The sequence below is a fragment of the Pristiophorus japonicus genome, chromosome 6 (assembly GCF_044704955.1).
Source record: "Pristiophorus japonicus isolate sPriJap1 chromosome 6, sPriJap1.hap1, whole genome shotgun sequence".
NCBI classification, from domain to species: domain Eukaryota; kingdom Metazoa; phylum Chordata; class Chondrichthyes; family Pristiophoridae; genus Pristiophorus; species Pristiophorus japonicus.
The window spans coordinates 236,102,790-236,128,948 of record NC_091982.1 but is presented as its reverse complement, the minus strand read 5'-3'; the positions used below and the strand labels follow the sequence as shown (position 1 = coordinate 236,128,948).

Below are 26,159 nucleotides of genomic sequence, written 5' to 3'. Positions count from 1 at the left end.
CATCGAGTTGGTAATCATGTTTGGTTGCCGTGAAAGAAAAATTCTCTTTAAAGATAGATTTCAACTCAGTTTTGTGATTAATGTGATGGGATGTTTCCTCTCGTGGGGGAATCTAGAACTAGGGGGCGTAGTTTCAGAATAAGGGGTTGCCAGTTAAAATGGAGAAGAGGAGGAATTTCTTCTCTCAGAGGGTCGTGAATCTGTGGAATTCTCTGCCCCAGAGAGCTGTGGAGGCTGGGTCAATGAATATATTTAAGGTGGAGATAGACAGATTTTGAACGATAAGGGAGTGAAGGGTTATGGGGAATGGGCAGGGAAGTGGAGCTGAGTCCATGATCAGATCAGCCATGATCTTATTGAATGGTGGAGCAGGCTCGAGGGGCCAAATGGCCTACTCCTGCTCCTATTTCTTATATTCTTAACAACAATCCGGTAAGTTTCATGGTCACAATTATTGATACTACCTTTTTATTCCAGATCTATTTAATTGTATTTAAATTCTATAACTGCCATGGTGGGATTTGAACTCATATCTCTGGAGCATTCAGCTAGGCCTCTGGATTACTGGTCCAGTAACTATGCTACCATAACCTGCCGGCTTCCACATGCCACTAACACCAAATTCGCTCTATTTTGACATTAAAGTGCATCTGGAGCTAAAGCCTGCATTGCAAGGTTTCCACACATCTGCATTTGCACTGGACAGAGTTTTTGAGCAAACTGAATGGAAATTTCTAAATGTAAAACAGGCATCAAAAAAAAAGAGCAGGAATTCAGTTTTTCCATTCATGTTCGGGTTTCCTGATCTGGTGACACTAATTAATTTGCATCAATAGTAAAGCCAACATCCACGCATGGGCCTACTCCAGCCTGTTCTTTGTTTAGTTTGGGCTTGATAACGGGAAGCAAATCTTCTTTAAGGTCACATGTTTTTAAAACCATAGGTTGTTTTTGGCTCATACACTGCCGCTGCCCTTCAACTGAAATGCCGCACATCTCCCTAGCTGCCATCAGTGTCAGCCGTGGCTTAGGTGGTAACACGCTCACCTGAGTCAGAAGGTTAGAACATAAGAAATAGGAGCAGGAGTAGGCCCTACGGTCCCTCGAGCCTGCTCCGCCATTCAATAAGATCACGGCTGACCTTCAACCTCAACTCTACTTTCCTGCCCGATCCCCATAGCCCTTGACTCCCTTAAGAGTCCAAAAATCTAACTCTCTCAGCCTTGAATATACCCAACGACTCAGTATCTACAGCCCTTGGGGTAGAGGATTCTTCTCAGTGAAGAAATTCCTCCTCACCTCAGTCTTAAATGACCGACCCCTTATCCTGAGACTATGCCCCCTAGTTCTAGACTCTCCAGCTAGGGGAAACAACCTCTCAGCATCTACCCTGTCAATCCCCCTCAGAATCTTGTATGTTTCAATGAGATCACCTCTCATTCTTCTAAACTCGAGATAATATAGGCCCAATCTATTCAATCTCTCCTCATAGAAATCAATCTAGTGAATCTTTATTACTCCGCCTCTAAAGCAAGTATGTCCTTTCTTAGATAAGAGGATCAAAACTGTGCGCAGTACTCCAGGTGTGGTCTCACCAAAGCCCTATACAATTGTAGTAAGAATTCCTTACTCTTGTACTCTAACCCCCTTGCAATAAAGGCCAACATCTCATTTGTCTCTCTAATTGCTTGCTGTACCTGCATGCTAACTTTCTGCGTTTCCTATACGAGGGCACCTAAATCTCTCCGAACACCAACATTTAAAAGTTTCTCATCATTTAAGAAATATTTTGTTTTTCTGTTCTTTCTACCCAAGTGAATAACCTCACATTTTCCCACATTATACTCCCTGTGCCACCTTACTGTCACTTAACCTGTCCATATCCCTTTGCAGGCTCTTTGCATCCTCCTCACAGCTTACTGTCCCACCTAGCTTTGTATTGTCAGCAAACTTGGATACATTGCACTCGGCCCCTTCATCTAAGTCATTAATGCAATGAATTAGATGAGGTTGTGGGTTACAATTCCCACTCCAGAGACTCGAATACAAAATCTGGGCTGACAATCCCAGTGCAGTGCTGAGGGAGTGCTGCACTGTCGGAGGTGCCGTCTTTCGGATGAGACGTTAAACCGAGGCCCTGACTGCCCTTTCAGGTGGATGTAAAAGATCCCACGGCACTATTTCGAAGAGGAGCAGGGGACCTTATCCCAGTGTCCTGGACAATATTTATCTCTCAACCAACATCACTAAAACAGGGTATCTGGCCATTATCACATTGCTGTTCATGGGGCCTTGCTGTGCGTAATTTGGCTGTCCTGTTTCCTACATTACACAAAGTACTTCACTGGCTGTAAAACACATTGGAACATCTTAAAGTCGTGAAAGGAGCTACATAAACATGTTCCTTCTGTGGAGTGGCACTGTGACTACCGGTTTTTTTATTGCTTTGTTGAGATATGAACATCACTGTCATTATTTTCCACTGCACAGATAATATTTTATGGGGGTGCAAGTGGAGGTTCCATCACCTAATGCTACACAAACACAGTAAAAGATTGCGGTAGAGTTGGGAGTGAATGGCTTGCATCGCTTTTTAAACGTGCTTCTTGTGTGTTTTTTTTAAGTAAACTCCATTTCAACAGTCCTGCAATTAACATCAAAGTGGCGCCACGGTTAAGAGAAGATTATCCCTCAATTCCCCTAGAGTGATTCAAACAGGGATAACAATTTTTAAAATTTCATTGTCTGTCTTTTTAAAAAAAGAAATCGCCCAATTTTCTTCCCTCCTATCCTGCAGACACTGCCTTATACACTTGCACTGGTGCTGATCATGCTCTGACACCTGACCTTAGTGGCGATGCTTAATTTCTGAAGCCAGATAGTGGAGTCGATCTGATCTTGGTGAGATAGCGTAAAGCGGGTGATCGTGAGGCGGCAGTCTGTTTTACATCGCACCTGACTGTTACTCCCACTGAAGCCAATGGGCTGCTGACTGACTGACTCATCATCATCATAGGTAGTCCCTTGGAATCGAGGAAGTCTTAACATGAGTCCTTAGGTGGCTGAACAGTCCAATACGAGAGCCATAGTCCCTGTCGCAGGTGGGACAGATAGTCGTTGAGGGAAGGGGAGGGTGGGACTGGTTTGCCGCACACTCCTTCCGCTGCCCGAGCTTGGTTTCTGCATGCTCTCGGCGATGAGACTCGAGGTGCTCAGTGCACTCTCGGATGCACTTCCTCCACTTAGGGTGGTCTTTGGCCAGGGACTCCCAGGTGTCGGTGGGGATGTCGCACTTTATCAGGGAGGCTTTGAGGGTGCCCTTGTAATGTTTCCGCTGTCCACCTTTGGCTCGTTTGCCGTGAAGGAGTTCCGAGTGGAGCGCTTGCTTTGGGAGTCTCGTGTCTGGCATGCGGACAATGTGGCCTGCCCAGCGGAGCTGATCAAGTGTGGTCAGTGCTTCGATGCTGGCCTGGTCAAGGACACTAATGTTGGTGCGTCTGTCCTCCCAGGGGATTTGCAAGATCTTGTGGAGACTGTCTATCGCCCTTATTACACTGTCGCACAGTGCTGGCAGGTTATGGAAGTGTAAAACGGGACAACAAAATCAAGTTTGCGACTTACCACATCAGACCAGGCTGGGCTTCACACAACACTCGTTATGTTGTCGTCAGCTCAATCCTTTCAACACAAACGGCCAGCTAATGCGGAGAGAAAGGTTTGGAGAGAGGTTCAGCAGCCACTGTCAGACTGGCACAGTTAGGCTGCAGGCTTTCCACAATGAGCAGGTGAAAAATGATGCCCAGCAGGGGGGCGAGGGGGGAACTTGTGTTTCTGGTGGCACACCGTAGTTAATCAGTTACGGACACAAGCAGACAGCTGCTTTCTGAGACCACAGGGTAGCCGGCCAGACAAATCAGACAACCACGACAAAGCGAGGACGTCAAACAAAAAGCTGTGGCCACTGAAGGACTTATAGCACAAACGTCTTGAGCGCCAGAGGGCTTTTATTACCTCTGACGAGCGATGGCCGAATTTCTTTCAAAGGGAGCCCTTTTTGCTTTAAAGCATGAGCCAGGCAGGGACCAGGTTGTGTGCAAGCAACCATAATAGGAATTGTTTGCAGGTATCTAAGAAATGAGCACATTAATAATGCAATGCACATTATTCATCTACTTGGGAAGAGTGAAACGACCAAGGAAATTGGCAATGTCCTCAAGATTTCAGATTTAGACGATATCCATTATAAAACAGCCAAGACTGTCGAGCTATCAGAAGACTCAAACCGGGACAATTTTTTAAAATGTAATTTGTCATTGTCTTAAAAAATAATTCCTCCATTTTTCTTCCGTCCTTTCCTGAAGACACTGGGTTACAGTTCAACAGGTGATCACCCTCCGATATGTTACCTTCGTGGTCATTCTTCGTGTGTGAAACTCGATAGTGGGGTCGATCTTAGCTTTGTGCGGCAGTGTCAGACTGATGACAGCATGTCGGCAACCCGTTTGCCATCTCTCCCCGTTTTCGTTTTCACTGAGGGCATTGTCGCACAAAGTCAAGACCGGCCCCCAGTGAGCGCTGGCAGGTTATTTAATTGTGGGAAAGAGAGGGTCGTCAGAGCCAAGCTCAATCCTGTCGTCACTTGACATTTGCACACATGTACTTTCCCAGAAGGATCACTAGACAGAAGTCAAAAATAGGACGCCTGGCTCTCATCTTACCACCCCCCACTTCCTGACTTTTAAGGTAGCAGTCACATTGGTCTGGACCTTTTAGTCCAAAATTAAATGATGTTAAGCATTTCGAATAGCCAACAGGGGAGACTCAGCCAAATTGTAAATGAAACTTAAGGCTCATTCAGTTAAGCCGCAAAGTATCCATGGGCTTGAAAACACTGGGGCAAAGAACTTATCGGTAAATGATAATTTATTACAAGCTCCCTTTTTCGCCGTTTGCAGTCTGTTAGTGTGCAAAACTTTCCGCAATAATCTGTGAACAGTATTTTCCAGTTAAACATAATAATTATTTATTTTTCTCTGGCGCAGATTTGCGTCCTAATATTAGTACGGGCATACTTCAATTCTCCACGGTATATATCAGCTCGTGGAATTGGAACGCAGTAGGCCATGACAAGCATGATTTACTCCAATGATAATAAGGGTTTCACAGACCCACATGGAACCAAATCAAATAGGGCATGAAGCTATGTAGCGAGGCCACGCACACACAGGTTTTCATGTCTCAAAACTCGTTTTTTTTTTGTTTCTTCTTAGAGCCAAACGTGAGAGAAAAAGACAAACATTTTCTTTCAAATTTTGGGGGAGAAATTGTACTTTTAAGAATATTTTGATGCAGCTTTTGGTTTGAAGTAAAAGAAAAAGTTTTGCAACATTAAGAAACAAATTAAAAAAATAAACAAGAGACACAAAGCAGGAGAGGGAATGTGAGTTGTTGGGTTACCATAATGCTGAAATTGTTATAGCCATCTTGGAGGGGTACAGCAGGGTTACAGGACTCCTAGAGAAAGAAAGAGAAGAGCAAGAGAATGGCAGACAGCATCAGTGAGAGAGTTCAACAGAGAGGAACTATTTGTTCAAAGGGTTGGTTAACATCAAAGCACAATCTGCATTCACATTTACCAGCAAAGATACAGTGACCGTATACGCAACCAGAAATGGGAGAAACAATTCTATTTAATCCACACTCCTTGGCTTGAAAATTTCACAGTGCCAATATTTCTTCCAAAAAAATCCCATCTGGACTAGTCAAACCTAATTTACAACTGAACTGAACTTTTAAAAGGAGGTCTGGACACCTGAATATTCCGCGCTCTATGCTATTGAGTTTGGCCCCTTTTTCTCCCCTCCCTTGAAGCTGCATGAGCTGCCGTGGATCCCAGTAGCTCTCCGGTGCCTCATTTAAAGTTGCCGCTCATTTATGTGGGAGCTTGGACAGTGAATGTCAGCATGCTCTTGGGTTGTGTAGTCCCGGTTACCCATCACCCCTGTGCTCGCTGGCCTACATTGGCTCCCGGTTAACCAACGCCTCGATTTCAAAATTCTCATCCTCGTTTACAAATCCCTCCGTGGCCTCGCCCCTCCGTATCGCTGTAATCTCCTCCAGCCTCACAATCCCACAAGATGTCTGCGCTTCTCAAATTCTGCCTTCTTGAATATCCCTCATTATAATCGCTCAACCATCGGTAGCCTAAGCTCTGGAACTCCCTCCTTAAACCTCTCCGCCTCTCTATCCTCCTTTAAGACGCTCCTTAAAACCTACCTCTTTAGCCAAACTTTTGGTCATCTGACTTAATTTCTTCTTTTGTGGCTCGGTGTCAAATTTATCTGTTTTTTTCTTGTAACGCTGCTGTGAAACGCCTTGGGACGTTTTACTACATTAAAGGCGCTATATAAATACAAGTTGTTGTTGTTGCCTCACCAGAGCTAACCCGAGTCCCGTCATAGCTGCAGTGCCAGCAGAGGCCACAGTTTACTATCGGCAGCAGAGAGCTCTTCTGCCTCCATCTCTCTGTCTCTCTGTCTCTGGGCACCAGTAGTGCCTGAGATGAGCTATCAGAGCACTGACCAGGAAGCCAGCCTGGAATTTATCTGCTCTGCCTGGCTCAGCAGCACGCCATGCCATTTTCCCGTGAAATTATTCTAGACCCAATTAAAGCTTCTTTCTGAAATGGGAGGGAGAACAGCCAGTTGTCGTGGTGCACATTGGTACCAACGACATAGGCAAAAAAAGGGATGAGGTCCTACGAAACGAATTTAAGGAGCTAGGAGCTAAATTAAAAAGTAGGACCTCAAAAGTAGTAATCTCGGGATTGCTACCAGTGCCACGTGATAGTCAGAGTAGGAATCGCAGGATAGCGCAGATGAATACGTGGCTTGAGCAGTGGTGCAGCAGGGAGGGATTCAAATTCCTGGGGCATTGGGACCGGTTCTGGGGGAGGTGGGACCAGTACAAACCGGACGGTCTGCACCTGGGCAGGACTGGAACCAATGTCCTCGGGGGAGTGTTTGCTAGTGCTGTTGGGGAGGATTTAAACTAATATGGCAGGGGGATGGGAACCAATGCAGGGAGACAGAGGGAAACAAAAAGGAGCCAAAAGCAAAAGACAGAAAGGAGATGAGGAAAAGTGTAGGGCAGAGAAACCCAAGGCAAAGAACAAAAAGGGCCACTGTACAGCAAAATTCTAAAAGGACAAAGGGTGTTAATAAAACAAGCCTGAAGGCTTTGTGTCTTAATGCAAGGAGTATCCGCAATAAGGTGGATGAATTAATTGTGCAAATAGATGTTAACAAATATGATGTGATTGGGATTACGGAGACGTGGCTCCAGGATGATCAGGGCTGGGAACTCAACATTCAGGGGTATTCAACATTCAGGAAGGATAGAATAAAAGGAAAAGGAGGTGGGGTAGCATTGCTGGTTAAAGAGGAGATTAATGCAATAGTTAGGAAAGACATTAGCTTGGATGATGTGGAATCTATATGGGTAGAGCTGCAGAACACCAAAGGGCAAAAAACGTTAGTAGGAGTTGTGTACAGACCTCCAAACAGTAATAGGGATGTTGGGGAGGGCATCAAACAGGAAATTAGGGGTGCATGCAATAAAGGTGTAGCAGTTATAATGGGTGACTTTAATATGCACATAGATTGGGCTAGCCAAACTGGAAGCAATACGGTGGAGGAGGATTTCCTGGAGTGCATAAGGGATGGTTTTCTAGACCAATATGTTGAGGAACCAACTAGGGGGGAGGCCATCTTAGACTGGGTGTTGTGTAATGAGAGAGGATTAATTAGCAATCTCATTGTGCGAGGCCCCTTGGGGAAGAGTGACCATAATATGGTGGAATTCTGCATTAGGATGGAGAATGAAACAGTAAATTCAGAGACCATGGTCCAGAACTTAAAGAAGGGTAACTTTGAAGGTATGAGGCGAGAATTGGCTAGGATAGATTGGCGAATGATACTTAGGGGGTTGACTGTGGATGGGCAATGGCAGACATTTAGAGACCGCATGGATGAAGTACAACAATTGTACATTCCTGTCTGGCGTAAAAATAAAAAGGGGAAGGTGGCTCAACCGTGGCTATCTAGGGAAATCAGGGATAGTATTAAAGCCAAGGAAGTGGCATACAAATTGGCCAGAAATAGCAGCGAACCTGGGGACTGGGAGAAATTTAGAACTCAGCAGAGGAGGACAAAGGGTTTGATTAGGACAGGGAAAATGGAGTACGAGAAGAAGCTTGCAGGGAACATTAAGGCGGCTTGCAAAAGTTTCTATAGGTATGTAAAGAGAAAAAGGTTGGTGAAGACAAACGTAGGTCCCCTGCAGTCAGAATCAGGGGAAGTCATAACGGGGAACAAAGAAATGGCGGATCAATTGAACAAGTACTTTGGTTCGGTATTCACTAAGGAGGATACAAACAACCTTCCGGATATAAAAGGGGTCAGAGGGTCTAGTAAGGAAGAGGAACTGAGGGAAATCTTTATTAGTCGGGAAATTGTGTTGGGGAAATTGATGGGATTGAAGGCAGATAAATCCCCAGGGCCTGATGGCCTGCATCCTAGAGTACTTAAGGAGGTGGCCTTGGAAATAGCGGATGCATTGACAGTCATTTTCCAACATTCCATTGACTCTGGATCAGTTCCTATGGAGTGGAGGGTAGCCAATGTAACCCCACTTTTTAAAAAAGGAGGGAGAGAGAAAACAGGGAATTATAGACCGGTCAGCCTGACCTCAGTAGTGGGTAAAATGATGGAATCAATTATTAAGGATGTCATAGCAGTGCATCTGGAAAATGGTGACATGATAGGTCCAAGTCAGCATGGATTTGTGAAAGGGAAATCATGCTTGACAAATCTTCTGGAATTTTTTGAGGATGTTTCCAGTAAAGTGGACAAAGGAGAACCAGTTGATGTGGTATATTTGGACTTTCAGAAGGCTTTCGACAAGGTCCCACACAAGAGATTAATGTGCAAAGTTAAAGCACATGGGATTGGGGGTAGTGTGCTGACGTGGATTGAGAACTGGTTGTCAGACAGGAAGCAAAGAGTAGGAGTAAACGGGTACTTTTCAGAATGGCAGGCAGTGACTAGTGGAGTGCCGCAAGGTTCTGTGCTGGGGCCCCAGCTGTTTACATTGTACATTAATGATTTAGACGAGGGGATTAAATGCAGTATCTCCAAATTTGCGGATGATACTAAGTTGGGTGGCAGTGTGAGCTGCGAGGAGGATGCTATTAGGCTGCAGAGTGACTTGGATAGGTTAGGTGAGTGGGCAAATGCATGGCAGATGAAGTATAATGTGGATAAATGTGAGGTTATCCACTTTGGTGGTAAAAACAGAGAGACAGACTATTATCTGAATGGTGACAGATTAGGAAAAGGGAAGGTGCAACGAGACCTGGGTGTCATGGTACATCAGTCATTGAAGGTTGGCATGCAGGTACAGCAGGCGGTTAAGAAAGCAAATGGCATGTTGGCCTTCATAGCGAGGGGATTTGAATACAGGGGCAGGGAGGTGTTGCTACAGTTGTACAGGGCCTTGGTGAGGCCACACCTGGAGTATTGTGTACAGTTTTGGTCTCCTAACTTGAGGAAGGACATTCTTGCTATTGAGGGAGTGCAGCGAAGGTTCACCAGACTGATTCCCGGGATGGCGGGACTGACCTATCAAGAAAGATTGGATCAATTGGGCTTGTATTCACTGGAGTTCAGAAGAATGAGAGGGGACCTCATAGAAACGTTTAAAATTCTGACGGGTTTAGACAGGTTAGATGCAGAAAGAATGTTCCCAATGTTGGGGAAGTCCAGAACCAGGGGTCACAGTCTGAGGATAAGGGGTAAGCCATTTAGGACCGAGATGAGGAGAAACTTCTTCACCCAGAGAGTGGTGAACCTGTGGAATTCTCTACCACAGAAAGTAGTTGAGGCCAATTCACTAAATATATTCAAAAGGGAGTTAGATGAAGTCCTTACTACTCGGGGGATCAAGGGTTATGGCGAGAAAGCAGGAAGGGGGTACTGAAGTTTCATGTTCAGCCATGAACTCATTGAATGGCGGTGCAGGCTAGAAGGGCTGAATGGCCTGCTCCTGCACCTATTTTCTATGTTTCTATGTCTATCTATGTTTCATTCAGTCTCTTAACGTTTTATAGTACATCATCATCATCATAGGCAGTCCCTCGAAATCGAGGAAGACTTGCTTCCACTCTAAAAGTGAGTTCTCAGGCGACTGAACAGTCCAATACAGGAATTACAGTCTCTGTCACAGGTGGGACAGACAGAGGTTGAAGGAAAGGGTGGGTGGGACTGGTTTTCCGCACCCTCCTTCCGCTGCCTGTGCTTGTTTTCTGCATGCTCTCGGCCACGAGACTCGAGGTGCTCAGCGCCCTCCTGGATGCTCTTCCTCCACTTAGGGTGGTCTTGGGCCAGGGACTCCCAAGTGTCAGTGGTGATGTCGCACTTTATCAAGGAGGCTTTGAGGGTGTCCTTGAAACGTTTCCTCTGCCCACCTGGGGCTCACTTGCCATGTAGGAGTTCCGAGTAGAGCGCTTGCTTTGGGAGTCTCATGTCAGGCATGCGGACGATGTGGCCCGTCCAATGGAGCTGGTCGAGTGTGGTCAGCGCTTTGATGCTGAGGATGTTGGCCTGAGCGAGAACACGGACGTTGGTGCGTCTATCCTCCCGGTGGATTGCAGCATCTTGCAGAGGCAGCGCTGATGGTACGTCTCTGGCGCTTTGAGGTGACTGCTGTAGTCCACGTTTCTGAGCCATACAGGAGGGCGGGAATCACTACTGCCCTGTAGACCATAAACTTTTTGCCAGATTTGAGGTCCTGGTCTTCAAGCACTCTCTTCCTCAGGCAACCGAAGGCTGTGCTGGCGCACTGGAGGCTGTGTTGGACCTCGTCATCGATGTCTGCCGTTGCTGATAATAGGCTCCCAAGGTGTGGAAAATGGTCCACGTTGTCCATGAAATTGTGATTTGTGCCAAGCACAAGAGGCAATAGTACTAACAATTCTCACAGGTACAGCAGTAGGTCATTCAGCCTCCTGAGCCTATTCCAAGCTTTAATTGGGATCAGAAAAATATCGTGGGCAAATGCCGTGCTGTCTTACTGAGCAGAGAGCTTCCAGGTTGGATTACTGGTCAGTGTTACATCCATTCAGTTAGATCACGGCTGATCTGTATCTCAACTCCAGTTATCTGCCGTACAGTTCCCACCATTTAAAGCATCCAAGTTTAAAATGGGCAATCACTTTTAGATACTTAAAGGTTAAATGCGGCAACTCCAATAAATGGACATTTTTAACATGGCAACATTTTCTAACGCTCCTAGCAGAAATCTTTGAACACCAGTTCCGTAACCTTGGATACCCTTGCTTAACAAAAATTTATCAATCTCCGTTTTGAAATTTTCAATTGACTCTCTCCGACCCCCACCCCCCCGCCCCCTGCCCCTGCTACAACGGCTTCTTGGGTCAGAGTTCCACATTTTCACTTCTCTTTGTGTGTGAAGAAGTGCTTCTTGATATCACCCCCCTCCCTGGTCACCACATTACAGGAAAGATGTGATTGCACTAGAGAGGGTACAGAGGAGATTTACGAGGACGTTGCCTGGACTGGAGAATTTTAGCGACGAGGAAACATAGAAACATAGAAAATAGATGCAGGAGTAGGCCATTCAGCCCTTCTAGCCTGCACCGTCATTCAATGAGTTCATGGCTGAACATGAAACTTCGGTACCCTCTTCCTGCTTTCTCGCCATAACCCTTGATCCCCCTAGTAGTAAGGACTTCATCTAACTCCCTTTTGAATATATTTAGTGAATTGGCCTCAACTACTTTCTGTGGTAGAGAATTCCACAGGTTCACCACTCTCTGGGTGAAGAAGTTTCTCCTCATCTCGGTCCTAAATGGCTTATCCCTTATCCTCAGACTGTGACCCCTGGTTCTGGACTTCCCCAACATTGGGAACATTCTTCCTGCATCTAACCTGTCTAAACCTGTCAGAATTTTAAACGTTTCTATGAGGTCCCCTCTCATTCTTCTGAACTCCAGTGAATACAAGCCCAGTTGATCCAGTCTTTCTTGATAGGTCAGTCCCGCCATCCCGGGAATCAGTCTGGTGAATCTTCGCTGCACTCCCTCAATAGCAAGAATGTCCTTCCTCAAGTTAGGAGACCAAAACTGTACACAATACTCCAGGTGTGGCCTCACCAAGGCCCTGTACAACTGTAGCAACACCTCCCTGCCCCTGTATTCAAATCCCCTCGCTATGAAGGCCAACATGCCATTTGCTTTCTTAACCGCCTGCTGTACCTGCATGCTAACCTTCAATGACTGATGTACCATGACACCCAGGTCTCGTTGCACCTTCCCTTTTCCTAATCTGTCACCATTCAGATAATAGTCTGTCTCTCTGTTTTTACCACCAAGTGGATAACCTCACATTTATCCACATTATACTTCATCTGCCATGCATTTGCCCACTCACCTAACCTATCCAAGTCACTCTGCAGCCTAATAGCATCCTCCTCGCAGCTCACACTGCCACCCAACTTAGTGTCATTCGCAAATTTGGAGATACTGCATTTAATACCCTCGTCTAAATCATTAATGTACAATGTAAACAGCTGGGGCCCCAGCACAGAACCTTGCGGCACCCAACTAGTCACTGCCTGCCATTCTGAAAAGTACCCGTTTACTCCTACTCTTTGCTTCCTGTCTGACAACCAGTTCTCAATCCACGTCAGCACACTACCCCCAATCCCATGTGCTTTAACTTTGCACATTAATCTCTTGTGTGGGACCTTGTCGAAAGCCTTCTGAAAGTCCAAATATACCACATCAACTGGTTCTCCCTTGTCCACTTTACTGGAAACATCCTCAAAAAATTCCAGAAGATTTGTCAAGCATGATTTCCCTTTCACAAATCCATGCTGACTTGGACCTATCATGTCACCATTTTCCAGATGCACTGCTATGACATCCTTAATAATTGATTCCATCATTTTACCCACTACTGAGGTCAGGCTGACCGGTCTATAATACTCTGTTTTCTCTCTCCCTCCTTTTTTAAAAAGTGGGGTTACATTGGCTACCCTCCACTCCATAGGAACTGATCCAGAGTCAATGGAATGTTGGAAAATGACTGTCAATGCATCCGCTATTTCCAAGGCCACCTCCTTAAGTACTCTGGGATGCAGTCCATCAGGCCCTGGGGATTTATCGGCCTTCAATCCCATCAATTTCCCCAACACAATTTCCCGGCTAATAAAGATTTCCCTCAGTTCCCCCTCCTTACTAGACCCTCTGACTCCTTTTATATCCGGAAGGTTGTTTGTATCCTCCTTAGTGAATACCGAACTAAAGATTGCATCGGCTGGGGTTGTTTTCTTTGGAACAGAGGAGGCTGTGGTGATTTAATTGAGGTGTCTAAAATTATGAGGGGCCTGGATAGAGTGGATAGGAAGGATCTACTCCCCTTAGCAAAGGGGTCAATAACCAGGGGGCATAGATTTAAAGTAGGTGGTAGGAGGTTTAGAGGGGAGTTGAGCAGAACTTTTTTCACCCAGGTGTCACTGCCTGAAAGGGTGGTAGAGGCAGAAATCCTCATAGCATTTGAAAAGTACTTGGATGTGCACTTGAAGTGCTGTAACCTGCAGGGTTATGGACCGAGAGCTGGAAAGTGGGATTATAGCGGATAGCTCTTTGTTGGCATGGACACGATGGGCCGAATGGCCTGCTTCTGTGCTGTAAATTTCTATGATTCTGTGAATGTCCTGGCTGTAATATTAAGGTGATGCCCCCTTGTTCTGGACTCCCCCACCAGAGGAAATTGTTTCTCTCGATCTACCCTATCAAATCCTTTAATCACCGTGCACACCTCAAGGACATGACCGCTATAGTCGAGGAAATACAAGTTCAGTCTATGCTACTATTAGCAATTACATAATTTTGCAGGCCAAGGTGTTGACATATCCTAAACTCCCTGCTTTCTTTTTTTTTTAAAGAAATTTATGATGAAAGCAATTCCATTGAGGGAAGCACCCCAAAAAACAAAGTCTGGTAAGAGATGCCAGTGTGTACCACTGCTGCTCCCATTTCTTGGCAGGTTTTAATAAAGCATACATCAGTGACATCATTCTTCTGTAAAGTAGCAGGATTCCCAAGTATTTCTGGACCCAAAATGTAACACACACAAGAGGCAATCAGAAGAATACAGGAGCATGTCGATCCAGGGGATTAAATCACATACAACAGCTGAAGTGCAGGAAGTGGTCACAGCATGGCGAAGGTGGCCTTTTGAGCAAACATTGGCCTGAATTTGCGCTCGGAAACTTCCCACAGGCAGATGTCTCCGAACCGCAATAAATCTATGAACCTACCTGTAAGGTATGCACCTGTGAGTATGCTCACAGGTTTGGAGATGGAGCATGCGGTGTCCACCGGTACGCTCGCGGCCTTCCGCGAGAGGTGGGCGCCGGAGGGACTGGAGTGCATCATCACCCCCGGCAACTAAATTTTGATTTTATGTTTTTTGTCTAAAGTTTAATTTGTTTATTGTGCCGGTTTTAGTGCCCCCCTTTTAGCCAGGGGGCACTTGTATAATTTGTGTTTTAGTGCCCTCAAAAAAAATAAAAACAAGGGGACACTTGAAAAGTTTTTGGAGTATGCCTCCCCCTTTAATCAGGTGGCACTTGATTACTGATCACAACTCAAAATAGTTGTAGAGCTGTTGCAACTTGGCCTGGAGGGTACTGCACGGAGCAGTCCCATGCAATAAGTTTTTGAGTCGGTTCACGGACTCCCAGGCCGCTTGTAATTTCCGCGGTCTAGAGGAGTCCGTGTTCCACATAAATGTTAAATGTGCGAGGTTGCAGCCCCTCTTCCATTATTTGAAGGGGCTGTTCCTCAAATTCTGGTTGCACTTCAGTCCCACACTCCTGATCTTTGGGCACTCTGTGCGGAGGGGAGCGGGCAGGTCAGAAGGCCTCCTCGTAGCACTGCTCCTGGCCAAGGTGGCCATCAACCGGTCCAGGCAGCGGGCGGTCGTTCAGCCCGACTGCCTGCCTCTCTTCTGCGGTTACATCCGAGCCAGGGTGTCCCTGGAGATGGAGCACGCGGTGTCCACCGGTACACTCGCGGCCTTCCACAAGAGGCGGGTGCTGGAGGGACTGGAGAGGATCCTCACCCCCAGCAACCAAATTTTAATTTGATTCACGTTCACTGTCTAAAGTTTGATTTATTTAAGTTTGTCGGTTTTAGTCCCTCCCTTTAATCAGCGGGCGCTTGATTATTGTTCTACTTAAAATAGTTGTAGAGCTGTTGCATTGTGAGTGGTTTAGCCGGTCACATGATGTTCACAAGACTCAATATAACCCCAGTCAGTTGGGTCTAGGTCATCCACAATGAGGTATGCTGTTGTGAGCCTAGTGGATGAACTGGTAATGTATAGTGTGATTGTTAAACCTTTGTTAATAAACTAACTAGTTCTTAATAGCAATATGTTGCTATGAATTCTTAAGCAAAGAACCCATGAAGCAAATACATGACACTACCTGATGGATTCATGGGGATGCGCAGGCCTGCGTGGAGGCCCACGTATCTCAGGGGAGCAGGCGGCTCGCAAGTACACCGGGGTCACGTGGGCATGCCCAACCAATCAGAAAGGGGATTCCCATCATGCCGATGGAAATTCCGTTTACATACGGAGTCCCCATAAGCTTAATAGAAATCACCCAAAATATATGTACACAACCTTAAAATAAAAAAAATAATTCCATATTTAAAATTAAAGTACAATTTCATTAAACATTTAAAACAAAATGTTATTTTTTGAAAAATAAATGTAAACTTTTTTTTTTAAAAGGGGCCAAAAAACACAAACTAGTTCTTGAATGTTAAAATAATTTTTTAAATAATTTTATATTAGTATTTGTATTACCAGGCCTAAGACTTTCATGGTTATTCATTCGGCATTCGCTGGGCAAATAGCCCAACTCTCCACCAGCAGAAGGCCTTTTCCCAGGGGTGCGGAGCCCATGCATAATCCCGGAACTTGCGGGGCACTTACAGTCATAGAAACACAGAAAATAGGTGCAGGAATAGGCGATTCAGCCCTTCGAGCCTGCACCACCATTCGATAAGATCATGGCTGATCATTCCTTCAGTACCCCTTTCCTGCTTTCTCTCCAGCAGTCACTGCGGAAAGTCCGGGCCATTAATCCAAGTCCCGGAAAAATACGCTGGGTGACTTGCACTTTCAAACGCGTTTTAATGTAATTGTCAGGAGCATAACGTTCTCATATTTGCTGCTGAAGTGTCACTGATAACGGATTTGGTACTTCAGCATATAAGTTATATGGCTCCTCTGATGTGGCTAAAGGTTACAGATTCACTCCTCCAACTTGACCTTTTACAAACTTCACGTTAACGATTTTAGCTCAATGTTATTTTCCATTCCCGTGCAGTTCAGACGAGATGTTAAACCGAGGCCCTGCTTGCTTGTGCAGGAGAATGTAAAAGATGTCAGGGCACTATTTAAAGAGGAGCAGGGAGTTCTCCCGGTGTTCTGGCCAACATTCCATCCCTCAACCAACATCACCAAAAGCAGATTGCCTGTTTGTGGGACTTTGCTGTAGGAAAATTGACTGCCTCGTTTACCTACTGCACGTAACTATATTTCAGAAAGTAATTTGTGGTTTGTAAAGCACTTAAGAACATCCTTTAAGATGCGAGAAGATGTGATTATACATGGAAGTCTTCCTTTAAAGTGGTATCATGAACCAACAACTGAGACAATGGAAAAAAAAAAATACTATCGGGCACACTGACACACCAGCCTTGGGGAGAGTATAATGCTGGACAGGCCACATAGTCCACATGCCAGACACGAGACTCCCAAAGCAGGCGCTCTACTCAGAACTCCTTCACGGCAAATGAGCCAAAGGTGGGCAGAGGAAACGTTACAAGGATACCCTCAAGGCCTCCCTGATAAAGTGCAACAGCCCCACCGACACCTGGGAGTCCCTGGCCAAAGACCACCCTAAGTGGAGGAAGTGCATCCGGGAGGGCGCTGAGCACCTCAAGTCTAATCGCCGAGAGCATGCAGAAATCAAGCGCAGGCATCGGAAAGAGCGTGCGGCAAACCAGCCCCACCCACCCCTTCCCTCAACGGCTATCTGTGGCTCTCGTATTGGACTGTTCAGCCACATAAGGACTCATGTTAGGAGTGGAAGCAAGTCTTCCTCGATTCCGAGGGACTGCCTATGATGATGATAACGTGGAGAATTACAAAAAAATCAGCCAGCTGTTGCATTGACACAGGCACTGTATCTACACAGTGCTGTCTTGGACGAGTGCAGTCCTGCTAGCTGATCTTCTGTCAGGCGGGACCCTGGTGGTAAAGCAGTCCCAGTTCTACAGGAAAGAAGCGGAACTTAGGACATGTTTTGGGAGCCACATTTAACCAGGTGACAGGTTATGTTTTGTTTACTGCTTGCTTGCTGCCTTGAACTGGAAAACATCTTCAGGTCAAAGCAGACATTTGGCCAGAGCCATTGGCACTGTTCCACCAAACGTCTGTTAAATCAGCTACAGCGAGGCACAGTTACACTGAAGTGGCTATGCCACGTTGAGCCTGATGTAACCGAGATGACAAGAGCTTTGCCAACTGAGATCTACAGCAAATGTAACTCGATGGGGCAGGGGTGTGTCTAATAAATATTATTCCAAACACACTATGACTAATGCTCAACTTAGATCTTTGAAACTCTTGCAACCTATTTTTTTTTAAATCTTTGAAAAAGTGGCTCCAAATTAAAATGCACATTATCCCAACCAAAATCTGTACAATGTGGTTGTGGTAATAGTTGCAAAATGTTTATTTGTCTATGTAATCCATCTGGTTGTGTTTTTACATCATGACACATGCAACTATAATATGGAACAGTCTTCACAAGTGTGGAGATGATGACTATATTTAAGGTGGATTACCGTGGTGGGCAGTCAGGGGGCATTAGTTTTTATCCAGCGACGTGCGAGGTCCGGCAAGGGTGCTGGCACCACAAGGGTTAATCCCTCTTTCCTCCGACATATTTTCAGCATCTTTTGTGTTCATCTGAAACTTGATGCAAGCTCTTCTTCCCTTCATACAGTCCCCAGCAAGAAAAGTTCAAACAAAGAAACGCCCATCATCTGCTGCTGGTAACATTCGAATTTGGCCCTAGGTGGACATAGACTGTGGTTGGACTTTTGACTGATATATGAAGCACAGTTGCTACTATTCCTGCATGTTAGAGAGTTCGACCCAAATATGCTGCTGGGAAGTTTGTGATCTGTTCTGTGATACCCCTCGATACTACAGGCAACTCTCGATTATCCGCACACGGATGCAACGGGAAACCGTTGTAATGGCATTTAAAATTCCGTGTGTGCGCACTGCTCTAGCTGCTGTCTCTCGCGGCCGCCGCTGACGTCGGAGTCCTTTCGGCCTGGGAAGGCAGCACGCTCCGGAACCACGGAGCTAGACAATCTCCTCCTCGAGGCCACCTGCATGCATGCTGGTAATGTCCATACTTAACTGCCTTATTACTTTTTGTAGCTGATTGCACAGTATTTATTCATTGAAGTTTTAACTTTATAATGTCAACGCGCTCTAACGGAGAAATCGTTTACCCGGCATAGCCCAATCCCCGAGGGACCCGGATAATCGAAAGTTGCCTGTACTAACAATAAAAAACAGATGATCTGGTCATTATCACATTGCTGTTTGTGGAACCTTGCTGTGCACATGTTGGCTGTCATGTTTCCCACATTACAGCAGTAACTACACTCCAAAAGTACTTCATTGGCTGTAAAGTGCTTTGAGAAGTCCGGTGGTTGTGAAAGGCGCTTTGTAAATGCGATGTTTGGTACATGACTGCATTTATGGATTTCAGCACCAGTCAGGCAAATTAAATGATTCACCTGAACCAGACAGGTTATAATAGAAGAACAAAGTGGCAGTGTCGGACAAGCATAACTAGAGGCCATCAATATAAGACAGTCACCGAGAAATCCAATAGGGAATTCTTTACCCAGAGAGTGGTGAGAATGTGGAACTCGCAGCCACAGGGAGTGGTTGAGGCAGATAATGAAGATGCATTTAAGGGGAGGCTGGACAAGCATATGAGGGAGAAAGGAACAGAGGGTTATGCGGATAGAGTTAGATGAGGAAGGATCAACGTTGGCATGGACTGGTGGAGACGAATGTCCTGTTTCTCTGCTGTATAATCAACGTAATAATGCCTTGATATTAGATCCCCTACCCCTCTTCCCAACGATGGGCGGGAGCGCTTCGATAAAAATGAAAAAGCAAGCAAACTGCCCCCAAACTGCCATGTGTGCGCCCGTTGCTGTTTTTATATTTCCTTCGGCCTCCCCTCTGCCGCCTCTCTCTCACCCCTGTCACTATCGTGGCCAACCACCCTTTGACTTCACCCTTCCAGATTGCCGGTCTCTGGCTGTGGTCTCCTGCCCGGCAGCTGGGCCAGGCTGCCAATTCAGCCGGCTGCCGGGTGGGAAAAGGGAGAAAAAAACGATAATGAGGACCTACCATTAAGATCAGCAGGACCCCCACGTCCCCAGCCTTGCCAGGTTCCTGGGGTATTTTCAACCTCCCCCACACCCTCCCAGCCAATACCAGGGGCCCAAGTGTCTAATATGTCTCTCTCTCTCTTAGACAGTGCCCCGGAGCCTTGGTGATACTTCTCCAGTGCTTTGAGGTGCCTGCTGTACATAGTCCATGTCTCTGAAGCATATAGGAGCGTGGGCATCACTACTGCTCTCTAGACCATGAGCTTGGTGCCGGGTCTGAGGTCCTGGTCTTCAAACACCCACTTCCTCAGGCGACCAAAGGCTGCACTGGCACACTGAAGGCGCTGTTGGACTTCGTCATCGACGTCTGCCCTTGTTGGCAGTAGGCTCCCAAGGTACTGAAAATGGTTTACATTGTCCAAGGCCTAGTCATGGATCTTGATAATCGGGGGGCAGTACTGTGTGGAGGGGGCAGGTTGGTAGAGAACCTTGGTCTTACGGATGTCTAGTGCAAGGCCCATAATCTCGTACGCTTCGGTGAAGGTGTTGACGATGGTTTGGAGTTCAAACTCTGAGTGTGCGCAAACGCAAGCGTCGCCTGCATACTGTCATTCAATGACCGAGGATGGCACAGCCTTTGATCTAGCCTGGAGGCGACAAAGGTTGAACAGTTTCCCATTTGTTCTGTAGGTTAACTCCACTCCAGCGGGGAGCTTATTGAGGGCGAGATGGAGCATTGCAGTAAGGAGGATCGAGAAGAGTGTTGGTGCGATGACAGTTGTTAAGTCTGTAATGTACTTATGATTGACTCCACGAGGCAATGTGTTGTACTCAGACTGTAGTGACCTTGGTCCTTTATTCGTAACTCCAGAGTGAGGCACAAGCATGTGGGCAGCCTTTTATACTGGGCCCTGCACACCTATGCAGGTGACCCTCAGGTCTCCCACCGCAGTGCCCTCTGGTGGATAGCCTCTGCCACAGTGGCAGGAAACCCCAGTCTCCACCAGTTGCACCCTCTAGTGGTGCCAGCATAGTATATACACAGTGTAAACCTTATTGATAGTACATCAGGTAACAAGTCTCCATCTTATGCAACTATACAGTGACTACACAGAGAGTATATCTATAGTCTGCATATATAACTGCCTTGCTTGACCCTGCTTGACGTGTATCTGATGGTCAGGATCACGGCTTGCATGTCATTGTGAAGCAGGCGGAGGATCGTTTCGAACTTTTGAGGGCAGCCGAATTTCAGGAGGACGCTCCATAATCCCTCCCGGTTAACAGTGTTGAAGGCCTTTGTGAGGTCAAAGATGGCCATGTACAGAGGTTGGTGCTGCTCCCTGCATTTTTCTTGAATTTGACACGCAGTGAAGATCATGTCCCTTGTGCCCCTTAGTGGGCGGAATCCGCAATGCGACTCTCCAATATATATATGATCCACTTCACCCAAACATTATACACCCAATTTCTTCCTGGCACGTCTTTCCTAACCTTCACTGGTGTCTGGGCATTGGGCTAGCTTGTGTTTGAACGGAAGACAACGCAGTTTCAGCCGGCACCAAGCTTCTTATCTCAATGGCCCTCAGTGGAGATGGAGTCGCTAAACTGGAGTGCAATTCAGCTGCTCCAGGCTACAATTTAAACTCTAATCCATTATGCCACCGTGTTTCTCTGCAGTAGATGTTTAAGTGAAGGCTACTTCTCACCAATCTCCCAGTGCATTAAAACCCATCTTATACCAGTATAGAAATAGTTTCCGTTTAAACACATACAGCAGGAAAACTAGGGAGCATAGTGCACTATGCTGTGGCCTTTCACCTCTGCAGCCTGCGTTGAAATCCAACCCAGACGGCTGGAATGAAAGCGGCTGAAATTACCCCCCTCTTTAAGGCTCAATATTGCTTCTAAGAGGCGGTAATGGAGCAGACAGGCCTTACCGACCGGGGGCAGACGGATGGGCCGGGAGCGGTGGTAACGGGTTTCTGTGCCGCCCCCCCGTTGAACATGCACAACCCCACACCGACCGGCAGAGACCCCCTTTCTACACCCCCGCCCCGTGGGAAATTACCCCGCGGGAGCGGCGCCGTTGCCGGTTGGTGTCACCGACAGCTTTCCCCGGCGGGAAGCTGTGTGAGGCTGGGCGGCGTGTCTGCCCTTAAAGGGGAGGTCGCGCTGCCGGCGACTCCATTTTATTCTCATGGTCACCGACTCCGCGATCGGCCCGACATTGTTCGGCCACGGGTTCGGCTGGGCCGCCAACAGGCAGCCCGACACCCCGTCTTGGGTACAGGCCCACTGGCCCGGCCGAAACCCTCCCTGTTAGCCCAGTGGGTCGAACTAAACCCCATGCAGAGCTCGCAGCAGCCCTCCCCTTTAACTGAAGGGCAGAGACCTTGTGACGCATCAGCGCGGCGCTGATGACTCAGAGCAACGGCCGCTCCGATGCAAGGCCAAATCTGCCCCGCAGCCGACAGCAACATCGCATCACTCCGAGCAAATAAACAAAGAGCGGAATGTCATTCGAGTCTCCGCACCATGGACTGAGGCGTGGGAAAAACTACAATACCGGTGAGAGCGACACTTTATCGTCAGGGGCAAGTTTGGCCCCAACGTCTCTTCTGCTTACTGACTGCAAGGGTTCATTGTGACATGAGTTTGAGTCACCTCGATCCAGTTCTCAGTGCATCTGGGTCAAATCTGGCACTAATTAGCACTAGTGTGGGTTAAAAGGCATGGAACGAGGCTGTGGCACATTGCTTTTTTTAAAATTCGTGGGCGTTGCTGGCAATTATTGCCCATTTCTAATTGCCCTTGAGAAGGTGGTGGTGAGCTGCCTTCTTGAACCGCTGCAGTCCGTGTGGTGAAGGTGCTTCCGCAGGGAGGGAGCTCCGGGATTTTGACCCAGCGACCATGAAGGAACGGCTGATATATTTCTAAGTCAGGATGGTGTGTCACTTGGAGGAGAATGTGGAGGTGATGGTGCTCCCATGCGCCTGCTGCCCTTGTCCTTCTAGGTGATAGAGGTTGCGGGTTTGGGAGGTGCTGCCGAAGAAGCCTTGGCGAGTTGCTGCAGTGCATCTTGTAGATGGTACACACTGCAGCCACGGTGCGCCGGTGGTGGTGGGAGTGAATGTTGAAGGTGGTGGATGGGGTGCCAATGAAGTTGGCGCAGAACTGAGCGTAGCGGGAGCTCTGACCCTGCATCTAGTTGCCCAGATCCGAAGCTTGAAATGGAAACTGTTTCATTCCCCAGCATTAATGTTTAGTGCTTGTGCTCATCATGAACTACAATACACATGGAGGGCAAGGGGCACCGTTCTCTTCTAGCCCGACTTCCACACCATCAAGGCTGACATGATCGGCTTCCCCTCTGGTCTACATTCACCGTGGCACTCTTTACAGCTTGATGAATTAAAGCCAAATGTAGGTAGCAACAAATTGAAGCGCATTTTTATTTTCATATTGGGACTCATTGACTTGCATTAATCAACATGGCGTCCCTATTGGCTTTTATGCACAGTACTTGAATACAGGCCAAGCCAAACAACCGCATTCAATACCAAGAGGTTACAAGCAAGTCAAGTGAAGTCTGGATCTTGTTCTCAGCTGTCCTGGGTCACCAGAAATCCACACAACAAATTTCAAATCAGGAGGGACGTAACTGATTACTTGCAACATTGGCTAAGCAGATTACACAGTCTAACAGATGGGCTGAATATAAACATACAAAGTTAAATTATAAACCAAATAGAAGATATTACAGTCAAAAAACTTCAAATTCTGCTGCTGTGAAAAATAAATATGGGGCGAAATTGCCCCTTTTTTTAAGAGGCCTATTAGGGCCTCCAGGGGGGCGCTGAGGGGGCAGAAGAGAATTTTCGCCGATGGGGAGGATGACTTGCTTCCACGCCAAAAAAGGATGAGTTCACAGGTGTTTCAATGAAGGACCTAATATTCCGCATCCCGAACTACATCCTGAAGGGTGGAAGATGCCTGCGCTTGTATTTTTTTGGGGGCCGTTGCACACCAGCCACCACACGGGCTTGACAGAGCTAGGTCTTGATCCAGTGGCAAGGATTAACCAAGACGACTGGAGACCAGTTCTGCTGCACAGGCCTAGTGCGCGCACATATCTTATCCTTGACACTATGGCATTGTCTTACATTTGGGTGACTATAGGCACATACGGAAAATAAGTAATATTCCTGTTAAGCTTAAGAGAGATAACCAAATACAAGGATGTGTCGAGCAATAAGGCCACACAGGCACTTGCTCCTTCAGAAGGAACTCGCCAAGGCTTCTTCGACCTCTGCCACCTAGAAGGACAAGAGCAGCAGGCGCATGGGAGCACAATCATCTCCAAGTTTTCCTCCAAGTCACACAACATCCTGGCTTGGAAATATATCGCTGTTCCTTCATCGTTGCTGGGTCAAAATCCTGAAACTCCCTCTCTCACAGCTCTGTGGGAGTTCCTTCACCACACGACTGCAGCGGTTCAAGAAGGCGGTTCACCATCACCTTCTCAAGGGGCAATTAGGGATGGGCAATACATGCTGGCCTTGTCAGCGATGCCCACATCCCATGAATTAAATTTTTTTTTTAAAAAGGGATTATTAACAGGTTCAGGGATATGGTTATCTGCACTGTAAGAAAGGTTTTTCTTGTATCTAACACAAGCCACAGTATGTTAGCAAGTTGTTATCCCTTTGCTTTGAATGCAAGATCGCAATGTATATGACAAAGAAATAGAAGACCAGAATCACTTCAGAGGATCCTCGCTCCTTGTGGTGAATACTTAACCTCTGCTTAAACTTTACCAGTCACCCCGGTCACATTCCCCTGCTGTCTGTTCTACCTTTGTTCCATCGGTTGCACAAATAAAATCTGATCACTTCTCTCTGTGGGAAGACCTGGCTATGAAACCGCACCGGTTTGTTGAAAATTTAACCAACTGAGCTCTGGACAAAAAAAAAAAGGTTTCTCTCAAATCAGCTGGAGTGACATGAATATGTAATACAATCCATGTATATTGTGTTGTAACTTAAATGTAATACTTATTCTATATAACTAAGGAATCAGGGTTTTGTATCTCAAAGGATTCATTGGGCCTGAAATTCCGCTAGAGGTCTTCCCGTGGGCATACTAAAGAAAAAAGGTAAAAAAACTGCGCACTTACCTGTTGCTGCTGCGCCCGCTCGAATTTCCGAGCCTGAGGCCTTCACTTCTACGCATTGGAGCGCGTGCACGTCAGGACGTGCACAGGACTGGAGCTGTAGTCACATGGCTCTGGGCAGCCAATCAAGGTACAGTATGTTCTCATTCATAATAATGGGAACTCCGTAAGTTGGAGTTCCCATTATTATGAAAGAGAAACCCCAACCCCCCTAAACACACAAAAAAAAATCAATAAAAAATTGAAAAATACACAACATATTTAAGAATCATTTAAATTAAAGTTCTTATAAAAAATATTTTCCTGATTTTTTTTTTTTAAAAAGATGCCTCAAAATAAACTTACCGTATTGTGGAGGGTTTTTAACAATAAATTATGTTTTCATATGTGTTTATTTAACTTAATTTTAATGTTTTTATGTATTTTTAAACACTTGTGCCTGTAAAAGTAGGCTATACGCCTGCGTTTTCAGGCGCAAGAGTTTTGAGGGCATTTGCCGGGCAAGATATGCGTAAATATTGGAAATCTTGCCCTGCAAGTGTCCTCGCTCCCGATATGTGCGCGATCTGTCAAGCCAGAAACTTGACAGATCGGAAAAGCCGGTTTTCAGCGCATGCGCATTGCGCTCTGAAACCCGGCTTTTCTGATGCCTTCCCGGGTCCTTAGGAACTTCGTAGGGACCCGGACATGGGAATTTCAGGGCCATGATATAATTGCTACGGAATTTTCCTCTCCCTCCCGCACTACTGTAGCAATCCCAGTTGCTGGTGAGGTCAGTAATTATTCTTCTCATGTTAGCTGAAGTAAATAAGAAATGGATTGCCTTGTCACTAGAAACAGCAGAACATGTGTGTTCTTAAACCCAGGAATAACGTGAAGCAGCTCCAAATTAACTGGCCGACATTCCTCTCATTTGAATTGCAGAAAGTCATGCGGAGCGGCAATAAAATGGTCCCTTTGATTGATTCCACGAGGTGGATTTTAGCCTTTCTTCTGGCTCTGGCCTATAATTTACAGTTGGATGTCAGTCAGACTGTAATTACCCTACATAGAAAGACTTGGATTTATATAGCGCCTTTCACAACCACCGGACATCTCAAAGCACTTTACAGCCAATGAAGTGCATAAGAACATAAGAAATAGGAGCAGAAGTAGGCCATACTGCCCCTCGAGCCTGCTCCGCCATTCAATAAGATCATGGCTGAATTGATCATGGGCTCAGCTCCACTTCTCCGCCCGCTCCCCATAACCCCTTATCCACTTATCGTTTAAGAAACTGTCTATTTCTGTCCAAAATTTATTCTATATCCCAGCTTCCACAGCTTTCTGAGGCAGCGAATTCCACAGATTTACAACCCTCTGAGAGAATAAATTTCTCCTCATCTCTGT

General features: G+C 46.4%; 1 protein-coding gene across 1 annotated transcript in view; it reads right to left on the bottom strand.

The window, feature by feature from the left end:
* LOC139266002 (mediator of RNA polymerase II transcription subunit 12-like protein) overlaps positions 1-26,159 on the bottom strand; it is a 799,024-nt gene that overhangs the window by 82,910 nt on the left and 689,955 nt on the right. The gene's annotated exons all lie outside the window — the stretch shown is intronic.